Source organism: Nerophis ophidion, linkage group LG11 (genome assembly GCF_033978795.1).
Source record: "Nerophis ophidion isolate RoL-2023_Sa linkage group LG11, RoL_Noph_v1.0, whole genome shotgun sequence".
NCBI lineage: Eukaryota > Metazoa > Chordata > Actinopteri > Syngnathiformes > Syngnathidae > Nerophis > Nerophis ophidion.
In genome coordinates, this window is record NC_084621.1 from 66,415,993 (window position 1) to 66,437,270 (window position 21,278).

At 44.3% G+C, this 21,278-nt stretch overlaps 1 long non-coding RNA gene across 2 annotated transcripts in view; it reads left to right on the top strand.

Moving 5' to 3' along the window:
• Positions 1-21,278, top strand: part of LOC133562375 (uncharacterized) — a 323,026-nt gene that overhangs the window by 252,419 nt on the left and 49,329 nt on the right. Inside the window, exon 3 of one of the 2 annotated variants that reach the window (XR_009808894.1) lies at positions 18,361-18,439. The exons of the other annotated variant lie outside the window; for it this stretch is intronic. This is a non-coding gene — a long non-coding RNA (uncharacterized LOC133562375). Of the gene's footprint in view, positions 1-18,360; positions 18,440-21,278 lie in introns of those variants that run through there. 2 annotated transcript variants of the gene reach the window in all.

Sequence of the window (21,278 nt, forward strand, 5' to 3'; positions counted from 1 at the left end):
CCAATTGTAGCTGAGATAGGCGCCAGCGCCCCCCGCGACCCCGAAAGGGAAATAAGCGGTAGGAAATGGATGGATGGAATAAAATAAATAATATAAGAACCTGCGATGAGGTGGCGACTTGTCCAGGGTGTACCCCGCCTTCCGCCCGATTGTAGCTGAGATAGGCGCCAGCGCCCCCCGCGACCCCGAAAGGGAAATAAGCGGTAGAAAATGGATGGAATAAAATAAATAATATAAGAACCTGCGATGAGGTGGCGACTTGTCCAGGGTGTACCCCGCCTTCCGCCCGATTGTAGCTGAGATAGGCGCCAGCGCCCCCCGCGACCCCGAAAGGGAAATAAGCGGTAGAAAATGGATGGATGGAATAAAATAAATAATATAAGAACCTGCGATGAGGTGGCGACTTGTCCAGGGTGTACCCCGCCTTCCGCCCGATTGTAGCTGAGATAGGCGCCAGCGCCCCCCGCGACCCCGAAAGGGAAATAAGAGGTAGAAAATGGATGGATGGAATAAAATAAATAATATAAGAACCTGCGATGAGGTGGCGACTTGTCCAGGGTGTACCCCGCCTTCCGCCCGATTGTAGCTGAGATAGGCGCCAGCGCCCCCCGCGACCCCGAAAGGGAAATAAGCCGTAGAAAATGAATGGATGGAATAAAATAAATAATATAAGAACCTGCGATGAGGTGGCGACTTGTCCAGGGTGTACCCCGCCTTCCGCCCGATTGTAGCTGAGATAGGCGCCAGCGCCCCCCGCGACCCCAAAAGGGAAATAAGCGGTAGAAAATGGATGGATGGAATAAAATAAATAATAGAAGAACCTGCGATGAGGTAGCGACTTGTCCAGGGTGTACCCCGCCTTCCGCCCGATTGTAGCTGAGATAGGCGCCAGCGCCCCCCGCGACCCCGAAAGGGAAATAAGCGGTAGAAAATGGATGGATGGAATAAAATAAATAATATAAGAACCTGCGATGAGGTGGCGACTTGTCCAGGGTGTACCCCGCCTTCCGCCCAATTGTAGCTGAGATAGGCGCCAGCGCCCCCAGTGACCCCGAAAGGGAATAAGCGGTAGAAAATGGATGGATGGAATAAAATAAATAATATAAGAACCTGCGATGAGGTGGCGACTTGTCCAGGGTGTACCCCGCCTTCCGCCCAATTGTAGCTGAGATAGGCGCCAGCGCCCCCCGCGACCCCGAAAGGGAAATAAGCGGTAGGAAATGGATGGATGGAATAAAATAAATAATATAAGAACCTGCGATGAGGTGGCGACTTGTCCAGGGTGTACCCCGCCTTCCGCCCGATTGTAGCTGAGATAGGCGCCAGCGCCCCCCGCGACCCCGAAAGGGAAATAAGCGGTAGAAAATGGATGGAATAAAATAAATAATATAAGAACCTGCGATGAGGTGGCGACTTGTCCAGGGTGTACCCCGCCTTCCGCCCGATTGTAGCTGAGATAGGCGCCAGCGCCCCCCGCGACCCCGAAAGGGAAATAAGCGGTAGAAAATGGATGGATGGAATAAAATAAATAATAGAAGAACCTGCGATGAGGTGGCGACTTGTCCAGGGTGTACCCCGCCTTCCGCCCGATTGTAGCTGAGATAGGCGCCAGCGCCCCCCGCTACTCCGAAAGGGAAATAAGAGGTAGAAAATGGATGGATGGAATAAAATAAATAATATAAGAACCTGCGATGAGGTGGCGACTTGTCCAGGGTGTACCCCGCCTTCCGCCCGATTGTAGCTGAGATAGGCGCCAGCGCCCCCCGCGACCCCGAAAGGGAAATAAGCGGTAGAAAATGGATGGATGGAATAAAATAAATAATAGAAGAACCTGCGATGAGGTGGCGACTTGTCCAGGGTGTACCCCGCCTTCCGCCCGATTGTAGCTGAGATAGGCGCCAGCGCCCCCCGCGACCCCGAAAGGGAAATAAGCGGTAGGAAATGGATGGATGGAATAAAATAAATAATATAAGAACCTGCGATGAGGTGGCGACTTATCCAGGGTGTACCCCGCCTTCCGCCCGATTGTAGCTGAGATAGGCGCCAGCGCCCCCAGTGACCCCGAAAGGGAATAAGCGGTAGAAAATGGATGGATGGAATAAAATAAATAATATAAGAACCTGCGATGAGGTGGCGACTTGTCCAAGGTGTACCCCGCCTTCCGCCCGATTGTAGCTGAGATAGGCGCCAGCGCCCCCCGCAACCCCGAAAGGGAAATAAGCGGTAGAAAATGGATGGATGGAATAAAATAAATAATATAAGAACCTGCGATGAGGTGGCGACTTGTCCAGGGTGTACCCCGCCTTCCGCCCGATTGTAGCTGAGATAGGCGCCAGCGCCCCCCGCGACCCCGAAAGGGAAATAAGCGGTAGAAAATGGATGGATGGATGGAATAAAATAAATAATATAAGAACCTGCGATGAGGTGGCGACTTGTCCAGGGTGTACACCGCCTTCCGCCCGATTGTAGCTGAGATAGGCGCCAGCGCCCCCCGCGACCCCGAAAGGGAAATAAGCGGTAGAAAATGGATGGATGGAATAAAATAAATAATATAAGAACCTGCGATGAGTTGGCGACTTGTCCAGGGTGTACCCTGCCTTCCGCCCGATTGTAGCTGAGATAGGCGCCAGCGCCCCCAGTGACCCTGAAAGGGAATAAGCGGTAGAAAAAAGGATGGATGGAATAAAATAAATAATATAAGAACCTGCGATGAGGTGGCGACTTGTCCAGGGTGTACCCCGCCTTCTGCCCGATTGAAGCTGAGATAGGCGCCAGCGCCCCCAGTGACCCCGAAAGGGAAATAAGCGGTAGAAAATGGATGGATGGAATAAAATAAATAATATAAGAACCTGCGATGAGGTGGCGACTTGTCCAGGGTGTACCCCGCCTTCCGCCCGATTGTAGCTGAGATAGGCTCCAGCGCCCCCCGCGACCCCGAAAGGGAAATAAGCGGTAGTAAATGGATGGATGGAATAAAATAAATAATATAAGAACCTGCGATGAGTTGGCGACTTGTCCAGGGTGTACCCCGCCTTCCGCCCGATTGTAGCTGAGATAGGCGCCAGCGCCCCCCGTGACCCCGAAAGGGAATAAGCGGTAGAAAATGGATGGATGGATAATATAAGAACAAAATCTAGCATACTTTACCAGTGGTTTAAAAGAACAGAATTATATTGGTCACAATTTCAAGTTAGACTTTGTAAAAATTCCATGCTCTTCAGATATTGCGTACAGTGGGATCCAAACACTAGTTGCAAAATCCCTCTATCCATCCATTTTCTACCGCTTATTCCCTTCGCGGTGGTGGGGGGCGCTGGAGCCTATCTCAGCTACAATCAGGCGGAAGGCAGTGTACTCCCTGGACAAGTCGCCACCTCATGGCAGGGCCAACACAGATAGACAGACAACATTCACACTCACATTCAGAATCTAATACACTAAATACCAAAATTTTGAATAGCTCTGATGTACATTAATTACAAGACAATAAGTTTTTTTTGTTTGTTTGTTTTTTTTGGACTTTATTGTCATTATATTTGCATATAACGAGATTAAGGACTCCAAATTAAGGTGCGGTAGTGGGAACAAATATGGGGTAACATAAATAACACAGGCTTCACGGTGGCAGAGGAGTTAGTGCGTCTGCCTCACAATACGAAGGTCCTGCAGTCCTGGGTTCAAATCCAGGCTCGGGATCTTTCTGTGTGGAGTTTGCATGTTCTCCCCGTGACTGCGTGGGTTCCCTCCGGGTACTCCGGCTTCCTCCCACTTCCAAAGACATGCACCTGGGGATAGGTTGATTGGCAACACTAAATTGGCCCTAGTGTGTGAATGTTGTCTGTCTATCTGTGTTGGCCCTGCGATGAGGTGGTGACTTGTCCAGGGTGTACCCCGCCTTCCGCCCGATTGTAGCTGAGATAGGCGCCAGCGCCCCCCGCCACCCTGAAAGGGAATAAGCGGTAGAAAATGGATGGATGGATGGAATCATCTTTTTATTTTTTCAACAAGTTTTTAGTTATTTTTATATCTGTTTTTCCAAATTGTTCAAGAAAGACCACTACAAATGAGCAATATTTTGCACCGTTATACAATTTAATAAACCAGAATCTGATGACATAGTGCTGTATTTTATTTTTTTATCTCTTTTTTTCAACCAAAAATGCTTTGCTCTGATTAGGGGGTACTTGAATGAAAAAAATGTTCACAGAGGGTACATCACTGAAAAAAGGTGGAGAACCACTGCTCTAAAGTAAATGCAAAGATAACACGGTATAAAGGCTCCCTCAATGAAGGGAACTAAGTCCGTCATAAATCCTCCTGTCTGTGATGTGAATTATGACGCATAGTTACATTGAAGTAGTCATGGCTCTCTAGTTCTCCACTGTGGTTTCACAGCTCCAAAAACACAAGTGAACAATGTCATTACCACACGTTAAGGCGGCCTTGTTGAGCACCACGGCTTCCTTTTCACTGCATTTCCACTACAAATACACAGATCACTGCACAAGGTTAAGAAAGCAGAGCCTGTGTACTTTGGCAGTTGGAAACTATTCCGAAGGAGCCACAAATGTGCTATATTTAGGTTTTGATAGCTGAGGTAGCAGGAGAAATCAAGGCCTGTGTCAGTAAACTAGAAGGAAGGACATGGTGGCCATGTACTGCTTGCCTGTGTATCGGCTGGGGACATCTCTGCGCTGCTGATCCGCCTCCGCTTGGGATGGTTTCCTGCTGGCTCCGCTGTGAACGGGACTCCTGCTGCTGTGTTGGATCCGCTTTGGACTGGACTCTCGCGACTGTGTTGGATCCATTATGGATTGAACTTTCACAGTATCATGTTAGACCCGCTCGACATCCATTGCTTTCCTCCTCTCCAAGGTTCTCATAGTCATCATTGTCACCGACGTCCCACTGGGTGTGAGTTTTCCTTGCCCTTATGTGGGCCTACCGAGGATGTCGTGGTGGTTTGTGCAGCCTTTTGAGACACTAGTGATTTAGGGCTATATAAGTAAACATTGATTGATTGATTGATTTACTTAATCCATTTCATCATTGAATTCCACATACTGATATGCTAAAGGTTTTAAGTCTTGTACATGCATACCGATGTTTTAAATGAGATTTTCCATCAACTCCAGAGCCGTATTTATCTAAAAATGAATATAGTGAAAGACGTCATTCATATTTCACCCAGAAGGAGTGCAGCCCGTCTGCCAAGACGTGACATTGACATCTCCCTTTTACAGAACATCTCTATGCTGCTTGGCTTGTCCAGCAGATTTATGTCCCGCATAGAAGCAGCAGCCGCTGGCTGTGCAACACGGGAAGCTAATCTTGTTTACATTCAATCTGCTATTTCCTCCCCTCCGAAGCCTTGAAAGAGCGAAAGTCATGTAATACTTCACTGAAATTGTTGCAGAAACGGGCCTACTGGCGGCATGCGGCAGAAAGGGTTTTGTGGCCAGGCCAAGACTGCCTGTAGCAAAACGCAAATCGATACGCCCGATATTCTCAAATAACAATAACTCCGAACCGCAAACTACAACAGAATAAGGAAGCTTACTTTCTCTGTCCGTCTTGATTCAAGCGCAGTGTTGAATGTGATGAAATGTGAGCTTTACTAGTGTGCGCCTGTGGTGTCTGTGTATTAATCAGGATTTCAAGGTAAAGAAAATACAACCGTCTAATGTTTTGCATGGCTCGTGCATGACTTTTCGCAGATCCATCACGGTACCTCGAAGTGACAACATGTTATTTTGGTGTCACTAGGATTTGCTGCACTGGATGCTTGGCCGCTTGATGGCCAGCATCAGACTTACGCATTGAAAGATATACTTTGGGTTAATCGCAGGTCGCCGTGTTCGAGTTCCAAATAAGTTCACCCTCAATGAAAGACATAATAGAATAGCTCTGCCTGGGGCTTTGAACGTGGAAAAGATGCTTACAGTGGGGCCAAAAAGTATAAAACGCATTCTTTTGTGGTCCCCTTTATTTAGAAAAGTACCGAAATTTACCGAAATAATTTTGGTATTGGTAACAAACAAACAAACCTCGGTTATTGCTGGATTTTAGATGTCTTTTTTAGGATGATTCTGATAAACACATGTATCAGTCAGCAAGGTACAGAGGGGCAAAAAAGTATTTAGTCAGTCTCCGGTTGTGCAAGTTCTCCCACTTAAAATGATGACAGAGGTCTGTAATTTTCATCATAGGTACACTTCAACTGTGAGAGACAGAATGTGAAAAAAAAAATTCACATTGTAGGAATTTTAAATAATTTATTTGTAAATTATGGCGGAAAATAAGTATTTGGTCAACCATTCAAAGCTCTCACTGATGGAAGGAAGTTTTGGCTCCAAATCTCACGATACATGGCCCCATTCATTCTTTCCTTAACAAAGATCAATCGTCCTGTCCCCTTAGCAGAAAAACAGCCCCAAAGCATGATGTTGCCACCCCCATGCTTCACATTAGGTATGGTGTTCTTGGGATGCAACTCAGTATTCTTCTTCCTCCAAACACGACGAGTTGAGTTTATACCAAAAAGTTCTATTTTGGTTTCATCTGACCACATGACATTCTCCCAATCCTCTGCTGTATCATCCATGTATCCATTTTGGTATAAACTCAACTTGTAGTGTTTGGAGGAAGAAGAATACTGAGTTGCATCCCAAGAACACTCCGGGTACTCCGGCTTCCTCCCACCTCCAAAGACATGCACCTGGGGATAGGTTGATTGGCAACACTAAATTGGCCCTAGTGTGTGAATGTGAGTGTGAATGTTGTCTGTCTATCTGTGTTGGCCCTGCGATGAGGTGGCGACTTGTCCAGGGTGTACCCCGCCTTCCGATGGCATTCATACATTGTTATCACTGTCACCATGTACTGTATTGATCTAGAAAACATAAGTCAGGCCAGGACAGTGCAACATCGATTTACGAACATAATTAGTTCTTGACCATGGTTTGTAAACCTAAAAGTTCATATAGTGAAGCAGCGTTAATAATTGGTTCTAACCTTGACAAAAGTCCCTATTTTAATTTAAAAAACTGCAGACTTTGAAGACTATTATGTCTGTATATATATATATATATATATATATATATATATATATATATATATAACAAGGGGGGTAATGACCATCCATTGCTTTCGGTCTCATGTTGGTGCACTCCAAATCGTTATCTGCCATGTTGTTGCGATAAAAAAACAAAAAAAAAAGCTAAATAATTGTACCTTCTGTCTGCAAATATTTGTGGCAATTAAACACACTAGCAGTGCGAGGCAATCCTTCATCGGCTTCTGTCCCGGTAGTGCCTTCTCCCTTGCTGTAAGAAAGGTCCCCGCTGTCGCGTCTTTTTTGGTCTCATCACAATTGAAGACTTGATGAGGAACAAAAGCCACCTTCGCTGCTAAAATTCTTAAACTGAAAGTGCCGCAAGTTAACAAGCCGAAACGCTAGCTCAAAGGGTGTACAGAAACTGTTGGTTTCAAGCAGCATGCAGAAAGAATGAATGAGGCGTCCGTACGCCGAGCTATGTAAAGGTTTGCAAATAGAGGTTCTCGTGATACCATTGTATATCTCTTACACTCATGTTATGAGCTATGTCGCTAACAGTTTTAGCTAGCGTAGCTAACAGTCTTCGGTTGCTAGATAACGGTGATTTTGTGTTTGTAGCTTTACCATTAAATTAAGGATTCGAGGCACAGAAAGATCATCAATATTTTTTTTTGTCATCAAAACACTTTAATGACTTGCTCGACCCCTCAACAGAACCCCTCACCAGCGAGTAACTACAAACCCCGTTTCCATATGAGTTGGGAAATGGCGTTAGATGTGAGTACAAACGGAATACACAATCATTTTCAACCCATATTCAGTTAAATATGCTACAAAGACAACATATGTGATGTTCAAACTGATAAACATTATTTTTTTGTGCATATAATCATTAACTTTAGAATTTGATGCCAGCAACACGTGACAAAGAAGTTGGGAAAGGTAGCAATAAATACTGATAAAGGAGAGGAATGCTCATCAAACACTTATTTGGAACATCCCACAGGTGTGCAGGCTAATTGGGAACAGGTGGGTGCCATGATTGGGTATAAAAGCAGCTTCCCAAAAAATGCTCAGTCTTTCACAAGAAAGGATGGGGCGAGGTACACCTCTTTGTCCACAACTGCGTGAACAAATAGTCAAACAGTTTAAGAACAACGTTTCTCAAAGTGCAATTGCAAGAAATTTTGGGATGTCAACCTCTATGGTCCATAATATCATTAAAAGGTTCAGAGAATCTGGAGAATTCACTGCACGTAAGCAGCATGGCCGGAAACCAACATTGAATGACCTTGACCTTCGATCCCTCAGACGGCACTGTATCAAAAACCGACATCAATCTCTAAAGGATATCACCACCTGGGCTCAGGAACAGTTCAGAAAACCACTGTCACTAAATACAGTAAGTGCAAGTTAAAGCTCTACTATGCAAAGCAAAAGCCATTTATCAACAACATCCAGAAACTCCGCCGGCTTCTCTGGGCCCGAGATCATCTAAAATGGATTAATGCAAAGTGGAAAAGTGTTCTGTGGTCTGACGAGTCCACATTTCAAATTCCTTTTGGAAATATTCGGCATTGTGTCATCCGGACCAAAGGGGAAGCGAACCATTCAGAGTGACGCAAAGTTCAAAATCCAGCCTCTGTGATGGTATGGGGGTGCATCGGTGCCCAAAGCATGGGTAACTTACACATCTGTGAAGGCACCATTAATGCTGAAAGGTACATACAGGTTTTGGAACAACATATGCTGCCATTTAAGCGCTGTCTTTTTCATGGACGCCCCTGCTTATTTCAGCAAGACAATGCCAAGCCATGTGTTACAACAGCGTGGTTTCGTAGTAAAAGAGTGCGGTTACTTTCCTGGCCCGCCTGCAGTCCAGACCTGTCTCCCATCGAAAATGTGTGGTGCATTATGAAGCGTAAAATACGATAGCGGAGACCCCGGACTGTTGAACGACTGAAGTTTTACATAAAACAAGAATAGGAAAGAATTCCACTTTAAAAGCTTCAACAATTAGTTTCCTCAGTTCCCAAACGTTTATTGAGTGTTGTTAAAAGAAAAGGTGATTGTGGAAGGCTTCCTGCCCTCATCGTGTGGGTTGCGTGGGTCATGGAGGACAGACATCGCTAATCAAGTTTGACTCTTCTTTTATTTTTCAACAAAGCTGTCTTTCATCTGCTTTAGCACAATGTCCTTTGCGTGTTTCCCGGCAATTGTCTCTGTCCCTTTTGCCGTCTGTTCCAACTCCAACCCCTTGTCCTTTTAGACTGCTGCCTTTTAATAGAACGACAGGTGATTAGATGACCCCTTTCAGCTGTGTCATCCGCTCACCCTGCCACACCCCGTCTCCTTGCAGGTGCGCAGGCCACGCCCACCACAGTGATGTAACACAGTGGTGAACATGCCCTTTCCCAACTACTTTGGCATGTGTTGCAGCCATGAAATTCTAAGTTAATTATTATTTGCCAAAGAAAAATAAAGTTTATAAGTTTGAACATCAAATATCTTGTCTTTGTAGTGCATTCAACTGAAAATGGGTCGAAAAGGATTTTCAAATTATTGTATTCCGTTTATATTTACATCTAACACTGTCTCACAACTCATATGGAAATGGAGTTTGTACATGAAGTAAAAACAAGCGTGGACATTTCTGTACTTTATGCCATCTAACACGCTCTTGACAAGAGACCAGGAACATTTCCATTTCGATGTTGAAAAAAAATGTCATCCAGATGTTTTCCAACGTCTAACCAAAAAATATATGAGGTATTTTTCATGGCAGGAGCATGTCATCATTCAAAAGCATGAAGTCTTAGCAACACCAGACGAGCTGCCCTCCCCGGCCACCTGACCTAAGTACGTCACGGCTGCCGCTCTGAACTCACACTTGGCGCTTGCTTAAGAGTCAGCGTGGTCGGCCAACTGACTGAGCAAAGCGTGGGTGCAGGACAAATGTGAGAAACATGTATTTGAACAGATCGGCATGATATTGTTTCATACGGCACCGACTTCCCCACCGAGCTTTATCGTAGGAAGGAAACCGTCGCCTCGCTCGTAAATGTGTGAGGGAGGTCACTGTCGTGTTCACCTCAAATCCAGTTCCAAACCAGCTGTGGCTAGCCGTAAATGAAACCTATGGTTATGAGAACACCTCCCTCAGGTGCCATATGGGCTTTGATTTACCCAAGACTTCTTGCTTTTGCCCAGAATCCCACAGTTCCCCCTCCCGCTATTCATGGACATTTATGTCCTGTACTTCATCCTGCACTGATGCAATGATGACCGAGCGGTGATGCCAGCTGCGGCCACAAGGTTAAAGGGGAACATTATCACCAAACCTATGCAAGCGTCAATATATACCTTGATGTTGCAGAAAAAAGACCATGTATTTTTTTAACCGATTTCCGAACTCTAAATGGGTGAATTTTGGCAAATTAAACGCCTTTCTGTTTATCGGTCTTTTAGCCATGACGTCAGAACGTGACGTCACCGATGTAACACACCCGACATTTTCATTTTCACATTACAAACACCGGGTCTCAGCTCTGTTATTTTCCGTTTTTTCGACTGTTTTTTGGAACCTTGGAGACATCATGCCTCGTCGGTCAATCAATCAATCAATCAATGTTTATTTATATAGCCCCAAATCACAAATGTCTCAAAGGACTGCACAAATCATTACGACTACAACATCCTCGGAAGAACCCACAAAAGGGCAAGGAAAACTCACACCCAGTGGGCAGGGAGAATTCACATCCAGTGGGACGCCAGTGACAATGCTGACTATGAGAAACCTTGGAGAGGACCTCAGAAGTGGGCACCCCCCCCCCCCCCCCCCCTCTAGGGGACCGAAAGCAATGGATGTCGAGCGGGTCTAACATGATACTGTGAAAGTTCAATCCATAGTGGCTCCAACACAGCCGCGAGAGTTCAGTTCAAAGCGGATCCAAGACAGCAGCGAGAGTCCCGTCCACAGGAAACCATCCCAAGCGGAGGCGGATCAGCAGCGTAGAGATGTCCCCAACCGATACAGGCGAGCGGTCCATCCTGGGTCTCGACTCTGGACAGCCAGTACTTCATCCATGGTCATCGGACCGGACCCCCTCCACAAGGGAGGGGGGGACATAGGAGAAAGAAAAGAAGCGGCAGATCAACTGGTCTAAAAAGGAGGTCTATTTAAAGGCTAGAGTATACAGATGAGTTTTAAGGTGAGACTTAAATGCTTCTACTGAGGTGGCATCTCGAACTGTTACCGGGAGGGCATTCCAGAGTACTGGAGCCCGAAATGAAAACGCTCTATAGCCCGCAGACTTTTTTTGGGCTCTAGGAATCACTAATAAGCCGGAGTCTTTTGAACGCAGATTTCTTGCCGGGACATATGGTACAATACAATCGGCAAGATAGGATGGAGCTAGACCGTGTAGTATTTTATACGTAAGTAGTAAAACCTTAAAGTCACATCTTAAGTGCACAGGAAGCCAGTGCAGGTGAGCCAGTACAGGTGTAATGTGATCAAACTTTCTTGTTCTTGTCAAAAGTCTAGCAGCCGCATTTTGTACCAACTGTAATCTTTTAATGCTAGACATGGGGAGACCCGAGAATAATACGTTACAGTAGTCGAGGCGAGACGTAACAAACGCATGGATAATGATCTCAGCGTCGCTAGTGGACAAAATGGAGCAAATTTTTGCGATATTACGGAGATGAAAGAAGGCCGTTTTAGTAACACTTTTAATGTGTGACTCAAAGGAGAGAGTTGGGTCGAAGATAATACCCAGATTCTTCACCGAGTCACCTTGTTTTATTATTTGGTTGTCAAATGTTAAAGTTGTATTATTACTTTTTTTGGAGGGTGTAACAACACTAACAGGGAGGGATTCAAGTTGCACCACCGGCAAGAAATCTGCCGCTAGACCCCCATTGAATGTACCAAAGTGTCTTCACATTTGACCGGCGATGCTAAGACAGACATGGCACAGAGATGTATGGATAACCTGCAGATGCATTTGCAACGATTAAGTCAACAAAATCACAAAGGTGAGCTTTGTTGATGTTGTTGACTTATGTGCTAATCAGACATATTTGGTCACGGCATGACTGCCAGCTAATCGATGCTAACATGCTACGCTAATCGATGCTAACATGCTATTTACGCTAGCTGTATGTACATTTGAAACTAGATACCCACATTTAATGCGAAACAAACACTTACCAATCGACGGATTTAAGTTGCTCCAGTGTCACAAGATGCGAAAGTCCTGATCGTTTGGTCCGCACATTTTACCGGCGATGCTAATAAGGCAGCCATGCTATGGGCCACTTCATTAGGTACACCCACGCTATGGCCGAATTCGCTCAATAGCTTCAATTTCTTCTTCAATTTCGTTTTCGCTATCTGCCTCCATACTCCGACCATCTGTTTCAATACATGCGTAATCTGTTGAATCGCTTAAGCCGCTGAGATCCGAGTCTGAATCCGAGCTAATGTCGCTATATCTTGCTGTGGTAACCGCCATGTTGTTTGTATTGGCAGCCCTGTGTGACGTCACAGGGAAATGGACAGTGGTTTCGAAGATAGTGAAAATAAGGCACTTTAAAGCTTTATTTAGGGATATTCCGGGACCGGTAAAATTTGGAAAAAAAAATTCAAAAAATACAACAAGCGACTGGGAACTGATTTTTGTTGTTTTTAACCCTTTTGAAATTGTGATAATGTTCCTTTTTAAAAACATTCTCACAAAGTACGTTGAGGACGTTTTCACATTTACGTGACACATTTCCATAAGGGCTTTGGGGGGAAAAAAACGGATTTCATTAACAAATGAGAGCAAATAGGGAGAAGAGAAACAAATGACAGATAACGGCAGAGTGTGTTCTTTTACGGAACGGAACTTTGTGCAATCACCACATTAAAGGGCTCCCATTCTTTCGACAACCAATGGTATGCAGAGTGAATGCCAAGGTAGTGGTTTTCATTAGAGTTCTCTGGGGGTTTTTTTCTGTTGATCTGGCAAATTAACTTACAACAGGCCGAACACAAGATGTAACTTGGAAAGGAGCATCGCAGCAAATTGCATTGATCAAAAACACTCACTCAGGCTGTTTACTTTCGGTGTTCTAATAAAATAATGCTAATGCTGAGAGTTTTTTTGTGAGTTCTTGACCACAGCGAACCTCAACACGACTGCCGAGACCACATAAAGAGGGCACACATTTGATCTGAGCCCCGTCGTCACTTTTTATTGCTTTTAACTTTGTTTGCATCTTTGTGAGACTGTTTTTCCTACGCAGATTCAAATATTGGGTCGAGATTGCTCAGTTTAACTGTTGCATTCTTTAAGGATAATGAAGCACATAAAAATTACAAGTCATATCCTTTGTTACCATCTGTTGAAGGTTTTATTGAAAGTCAAGTTGCACGGCACATGATTTTGATTAACAGGAACCTATGTAACCTTGTGAAAAACAAAAAATTCTGATTGCAATAAAAGAGTCGCACGATGTTTGCATGTTGGCCTCACAGTCAGGAGACCAAGGGTTCGAATCTCTGTATCTGTGTGAGTGTCTGTGTAACATACAGTGGGGCTAAAAAGTATTTAGTCAGCCAGCGATTGTGCAAGTTCTCCCACTTAAAATGATGACATAGGTCTGTAATTTTCATCATAGGTACACTTCAACTGTGAGAGACAGAAGGTGAAAAAAAAAATCCAGGAATTCACAATTTTAAAGAACTTATTTGTAAATTATGGTGGAAAATAAGTATTTGGTCAACCATTCAAAGCTCTCACTGATGGAAGGAGGTTTTGGCTCAAAATCTCACGATACATGGCCCCATTCATTCTTTCCTTAACACGGATAAAGCGTCCTGTCTTCTTAGAAGAAAAACAGCCCCAAAGCATGATGTTTCCACCCCCATGCTTCACAGTAGGTGTGGTGTTCTTGGGATGCAACTCAGTATTCTTCTTCCTCCAAACACGACGAGTTGAGTTTATACCAAAATGGATACATGGATGATACAGCAGAGGATTGGGAGAATGTCATGTGGTCAGATGAAACCAAAATAGAACTTTTTGGTATAAACTCAACTCGTCGTGTTTGGAGGAAGAAGAATACTGAGTTGCATCCCAAGTACACCATATCTACTGTGAAGCATGGGGGTGGAAACATCATGCTTTGGGGCTGTTTTTCTGCTAAGGGGACAGGACGATTGATCCGTGTTAGGAAAGAATGAATGGGGCCATGTATCGTGAGATTTTGAGCCAAAACCTCCTTCCATCAGTGAGAGCTTTGAATGGTGGACCAAATACTTATTTTCCACCATAATTTACAAATAAATTCTTAAAAATTCCTACAATGTGAATTTTTTTTTTCACATTCTGTCTCTCACAGTTGAAGTGTACCTATGATGAAAATTACAGACCTCTGTCATCATTTTAAGTGGGAGAACTTGCACAATCGCTGGCTGACTAAATACTTTTTTGCCCCACTGTACATGTTAGGTTGATTGGAGACTGTAAATTGTTCAGTTGGGTTAGTCTCCAGCTCCCACATGACCCTAATGAGGATAAGCGGTATAGAAAAATAGATGGACGATTGCAAAATCATTTTAGTCAAACACTTAAAGCAGGGGTCTCAGACACGCGGCCCTTGGACCAATTGCGCCCCGCGAGACGTTATTTTGCGGCCCACACCTTAAAATGAAAGATTAATGTTAGTGTGGCCCGCGAGTTTTAAATGAACGGCGCTAGACAGCATTGTGTGCGGAGCTGAAGGAACCTACCAATTACGGTGTGGTATATGGCTCTCGACAATACTGAGGGTGCGGCGTGATGGCACTGCCTTTAGCGTCCTCTACAACCTGTTGTCACGCCCGCTTTTTCTCCATACAAATAGCATGCCAGTACAGTCACATCTTGATTGCGGCATCTACAGACAAACGGAAGTGATTGCAAGATATATTTGGTCAACAGCCATACAGGTCACACTGAGGGTGGCCGTATAAACAACGTTAACACTGTTACAAATATGCGCCACACTGTGAACCCACACCAAACAAGAATGACAAACACATTTCGGGAGAACATCCGTAACGCAACATAAACACAACAGAACAAATACCCAGAGTCCTTTGCAGCCCTAACTCTTCCCAGCTACAATATACACCCCTCTACCCCCCACCCCACCTTCCCCCCAGCCTTCCCACCTCAACCCCCCTCCACCCCCACTTTGCATCAGTCAATCTTGATGATTTCTGGCCCAGAGGAGACCGGCAGCGTTTCTGGATGTTGTTGATAAATGGCTTTTGCTTTGCATAGTAAAGCTTTAACTTGCACTTACAGATGTGGCAACAAACTGTATATAGTGACACTGGTTTTCTGAAGTGTTCCTGAGCCCATGTGGTGATATCCTTTAGAGATTGATGTCGGTTTTTGATACAGTGCCGTCTGAGGGATCGAAGGTCACGGTCATTCAATGTTGGTTTCCGGCCATGCCGCTTACATGGAGTGATTTCTCCAGATTCTCTGAACCTTTTGATGATATTATGGACCGTAGATGTTGAAATCTCTAAATTTCCTGCAATTGCACTTTGAGAAACGTTGTTCTTAAACTGTTTGACTATTTGCTCACGCAGTTGTGGACAAAGGGGTGTACCTCGCCCCATCCTTTCTTGTGAAAGACTGAGCATTTTTTGGGAAGCTGTTTTTATAGCCAATCATGGCACCCACCTGTTTCTAATTAGCCTGCACACCTGTGGAATGTTACAAATAAGTGTTTGATGAGCATTCCTCAACTTTATCAATATTTATTGCCACCTTATCCAACTTCATTTTCACATGTTGCTGGCATCAAATTCTAAAGTTAATGATTATTTGGAAGAAAAAAAATGTAATCAGTTTGAAAATCAAATATGTTGTCTTTGTAGCATATTCAACTGAATACAGGTCGAAAATGATTCGCAAATCATTGTATTCCATTTATATTTACATCTAACACACTTTCCCAACTCATATGGAAACGGGGATTGTAGATTTTTTTTAAAGAAATCTTTTCTTGCGGCCCATCCTCACCCAGTTTCTCCATCCAGTGGCCCCCAGGTAAACTGAGTTTGAGACCCCTGACTTAAAGTCTGAAATAACGCGATCTTGGGGTCGAAAAAATCTTGACGGTGTTATTCCCGGTAACCATCCATCCATCCATTTTTTTACCGCTTATTCCCTTTTTTGTGGTCGCGGGGGCGCTGGCGCCTATCTCAGCTACAATCGGGCGGAAGGCGGGGTACACCCTGGACAAGTCGCCACCTCATCGCAGGGCCAACACAGATAGACAGACAACATTCACACACTAGGGCCAATTTAGTGTTGCCAATCAACCTATCCCCAGGTGCATGTCTTTGGAAGTGGGAGGAAGCCGGAGTACCCGGAGGGAACCCACGCATTCACGGGGAGAACATGCAAACTCCACACAGAAAGATCCCGAGCCTGGATTTGAACCCAGGACTACAGGACCTTCGTATTGTGAGGCAGACGCACTAACCCCTCTGCCACCGTGCAGCCATTTCCCGGTAACGCATTATATCAAATTTTCTTGTTTCCCCTTTTTCTTTAAAAGAATACTGTGATATTCAAATAATGGAGGCGCATACAGATGATCAAGTTGTCTTGTCTTTATCCCAGGAATCCTGCCCCCCAGTCATAGCCATTGGCTAGAACCCAGAAGCCAGCCGCTACAAAACAATAAAACCATCTCGATGTGGTGAAAACAGTGGCAGGTTTGCAGACATCCCGAGGCATAGTGGTTTAAGTTTGTCAGTTCCTGTTTTGTTGACGGTAAACAGTAGTTTAACTCTGTCTTTAAATTGTTTGAATCCTTCTACTCTTTATGCTCCGTTCTTGCTTATTTCAAAAACGACTATGCAGGATTATGCAGTTGAGACTGCAGAATCCTGTCTCGTCTAGTTGAATGGATGCATTTTTGTTCGAAGGGAACTCGCGTCAATGATCCGCTTTAGAAATGACAACAAAACGGTTTGTTTTATTTTCGATGTAGATAAGTAAAAGAAAAAAAGAGCGCAGCATTGCCAAACATCTCGTGAGACGGCTTCTTGAAAGTAGTGAAGTGGATTAAAACTCATCTGTATATTCTAGCCTTTAAATAGACCTCCTTTTTAGACCAGTTGATCTGCCGCTTCTTTTCTTTCTCCTATGTCCCCCCCTCCCTTGTGGAGGGGGTCCGGTCCGATAACCATGGATGAAGTACTGGCTGTCCAGAGTCGAGACCCAGGATGGACCGCTCGCCTGTGTATCGGTTGGGGACATCTCTACGCTGCTGACCCGCCTCCGCTTGAGATGGTCTCCTGTGGACGGGACTCTCGCTGCTGTCTTGGATCCGCTTGAACTGAACTCTCGCGGCTGTGTTGGAGCCACTATGGATTGAACTTTCACAGTATCATGTTAGACCCGCTTGACATCCATTGCTTTCGGTCCCCTAGAGGGGGGGGGGGGGTTGCCCACATCTGAGGTCCTCTCCAAGGTTTCTCATAGTCAGCATTGTCACTGGCGTCCCACTGGGTGTGAATTCTCCCTGCCCACTGGGTCTGAGTTTTCCTTGCCCTTTTGTGGGTTCTTCCGAGGATGTTGTAGTCGTAATGATTTGTGCAGTCCTTTGAGACATTTGTGATTTGGGGCTATATAAATAAACATTGATTGATTGATTGATTATATTTATATAGTGCTTTTATCTAGAGACTAAAAGCGCTTAAAGGCCTACTGAAAGCCACTACTACCGACCACGCAGTCTGATAGTTTATATATCAATGATGAAATATTAACATTGCAACACATGTCAATACGGCCGCTTTAGTTTACTAAATTGCAATTTTAAATTTCCCGCAAAGTATCCTGTTGAAAACCTCGCTGAATGATGATGCTTATGTTGACGTTATTGGTTGTAGCTGACATTTTATCCCAGCACCACTCACGGCTAAAAGTCGTCCGATTTAATCGCATAATTACACAGTATTGTGGACATTTGTGTTGCTGAATCTTTTGCAATTTGTTCAATTAATAATGGAGACGTCAAAGAAGAATGCATTTGGTGGAATGCGGTGTACTTCGGCCGGCTGTAGCAACACAAACACAGTTTGTTTTTTTGTTTGTTGTGAAGCTTTAATATGGAACAGAGCGGTCAAGCGAACATGTTTCTCTACCACATGTCAACCAGCAGGTTTCGGTGAGGAAATTGTGGTAATAAGTTGGCTCTTACCGTAAACATGGGCGGAGCTTGTTTCGTTCTTCCTGCAGCTGTCAAAGAGGCAGCTGCGACTTTCTTGGCTCCTCCATGACTTCACTAAGAGACACTGGCGGTCACCACATCCCTCCGAATTTCAGGTATGACTTTATAATCTCACTAAAACACAAGTAACACAATAAGCAGATAAGGGATTTTCCATAATTATCCTAGTAAATGTGTCTAATAACATCTAAATCGCTTCTGCCCTTGTCTTTTTTTTTTCCTTCTAGTCCTTCACACTCATTATCCTCATCCACGAATCTTTCATCCTCGCTCCAATTAATGAGGAAATTGTCGCTTTCTCGGTCAGAATAGCTCTTGCTGCTGGAGGCTCACATTATAAACAATGTGAGGATGTGAGGAGCCCTCACACCGGTGACGTCATCCTCTGCGACTTCCGGTAAAGGCAAGTCTTTTTTATTAGCGACCAAAAGTTGCTAACTTTATCATCGATGTTCTCTACTAAATCCTTTCAGCAAAAATATGGCAATATCGCGAAATGATCAAGTATGACACATAGAATGGACCTGCTATCCCCGTTTGAAAAAGAAAATCTCCTTTTAGCAGGCCTTAAAGGGGAACATTATCACCAAACCTATGCAAGCGTCAATATATACCTTGATGTTGCATAAAAAAGACCATGTATTTTTTTAACCGATTTCCGAACTCTAAATGGGTGACTTTTGGCAAATTAAACGCCTTTCTGTTTATCGCTCTTTTAGCGATGACGTCAGAACGTGACATCACCGAGTTAACACACCCGCCATATTCATTTTCACATTACAAACACCGGGTCTCAGCTCTGTTATTTTCCGTTTTTTTCGACTATTTTTTGGAACTTTGGAGACATCATGCCTCGCCGGTGTGTTGTCGGAGGGTGTTACAACACTAACAGGGAGGGATTCAAGTTGCACCACTGGCAAGAAATCTGCCGCCAGACCCCCATTGAATTTGCCAGAGTGTCTTCACATTTGACCGGCGATGCTAAGACAGACATGGCACAGAGATGTATGGATAACCTGCAGATGCATTTGCAACGATTAAGTCAACTAAATCACAAAGGTGAGTTTTGTTGATGTTGTTGACTTATGTGCTAATCAGACATATTTAGTCACGGCATGACTGCCAGCTAATCGATGCTAACATGCTACGCTAATCGATGCTAACATGCTATTTACACTAGCTGTATGTACATTTGAAACTAGATACCCACGTTTAATGTGAAACAAACACTTACCAATCGACGGATTTAAGTTGCTCCAGTGTCACAAGATGCGAAAGTCCTGATCGTTTGGGCCGCACATTTTACCGGCGATGCTAATAAGGCAGCCATGCTATGGGCCACTTCATTAGGTACAGCCACGCTATGGCCGAATTCGCTCAATAGCTTCAATTTCTCCTTCAATTTCGTTTTCGCTATCTGCCTCCATACTCCGACCATCTGTTTCAATACATGCGTAATCTGTTGAATCGCTTAAACCGCTGAAATCCGAGTCTGAATCCGAGCTAATGTCGCTATATCTTGCTGTGGTAACCGCCATGTTGTTTGTATTGGCAGCCCTGTATGACGTCACAGGGAAATGGACAGTGGTTTCGAAGATAGCGAAAATAAGGCACTTTAAAGCTTTATTCAGGGATATTCCGGGACCGGTAAAATTTTGAAAAAAACTTCAAAAAATACAACAAGCCACAGGGAACTGATTTTTATTGTTTTTAACCCTTTTGAAATTGTGATAATGTTCCCCTTTAAAGCAAAAAAACTAATCAGAAAATGAAAAAAAAAACCTTCCAGTGGGAAAGTGCGTCAACTCGCCAGGTACAAAAGTAAGCCATGTAAGTGGCAAGATAGCAGCAGACTCGGCCAGATGTTGACGTGATAAACATTACTTTGGGGAGACGATGGAGGAATGGGATCAGGTGTTGAAAGGGCCAGTTTTAACCTGCAATTACCTGGTGTGACTGTCAGGTGATTAAAGGATGCCTGATGATAATGTCTGACAGGTGTACAATGTAGTACCGGCCTTAACCGGAAGTCAATGATCTCAGCCTGTGAGGAGAAAAAAACTGGGTGAAACCACAACAAACAGAAAAACTTGGCAAAATACAACAATTTATTTGATAATGTGTTAAAGCTGAGGTTTGAAGGGTTTATTGAGCTGTATACCTTGCAGGACCTCCTTTAAGACATTCCAAGACTCTGCTTTCCCACTGGTTCAGTCCAGCTCATTCTGAGCCAACTCAGGTTCTAGTAGGGTTGTTTTTTTTTTTAAATGGAATTCGATTTTGGCAAACACATTGTTGTGTTTTTAATATATACAGGTCCAAAATGTTAAAGGATGTGGCCAGGTGAGTAATGAGGTACTTATTTATGCTCTCTAGACCATGGGCCACCCAGACAGCCACAGCAGCCGCAGACCCAGTACGTTAGGAACTATTTGCTTCTTTCTTCTCTCTCTGAATCATATTTCCAAATAATTATGTGCGCTCCCCCGAGGGTAGTTTATCCATTGGCTTTTATCAGTGAAGAGGTTGAAGTTCAATCGAGTTTTGATCAAGAGTATCTGAGCTCATGGGGAAGTTTTTATAGCGTCACGGCTGCTGTGCATGTATGTTTTGAAATGTGTACGGTGTTTTCCACTATTTGCATTTGTGAGTAACTTGACCACTGAGTTTGTTAGGGTAAGTGGTGCATGAACATTGCCCTCCTTAAGGCTAGTCATAAGCTGCAAACAGTTGGCTACTGGCGTCCACAAGGAATTTGACTCCCCGCAGAGGAAATCTGCAAGAGGAGCAAAGCTACACACTCATGAGGAAAAAAGTAAATTGTTCTCAGCAACTGCCCATGTAAATTATTGCCTTCGGTTCTCAGAAGTTCGGTTCAATCTGAAGGTTTTCTCTCCAGTTTGGCATTATTAATACTCGCAATGGA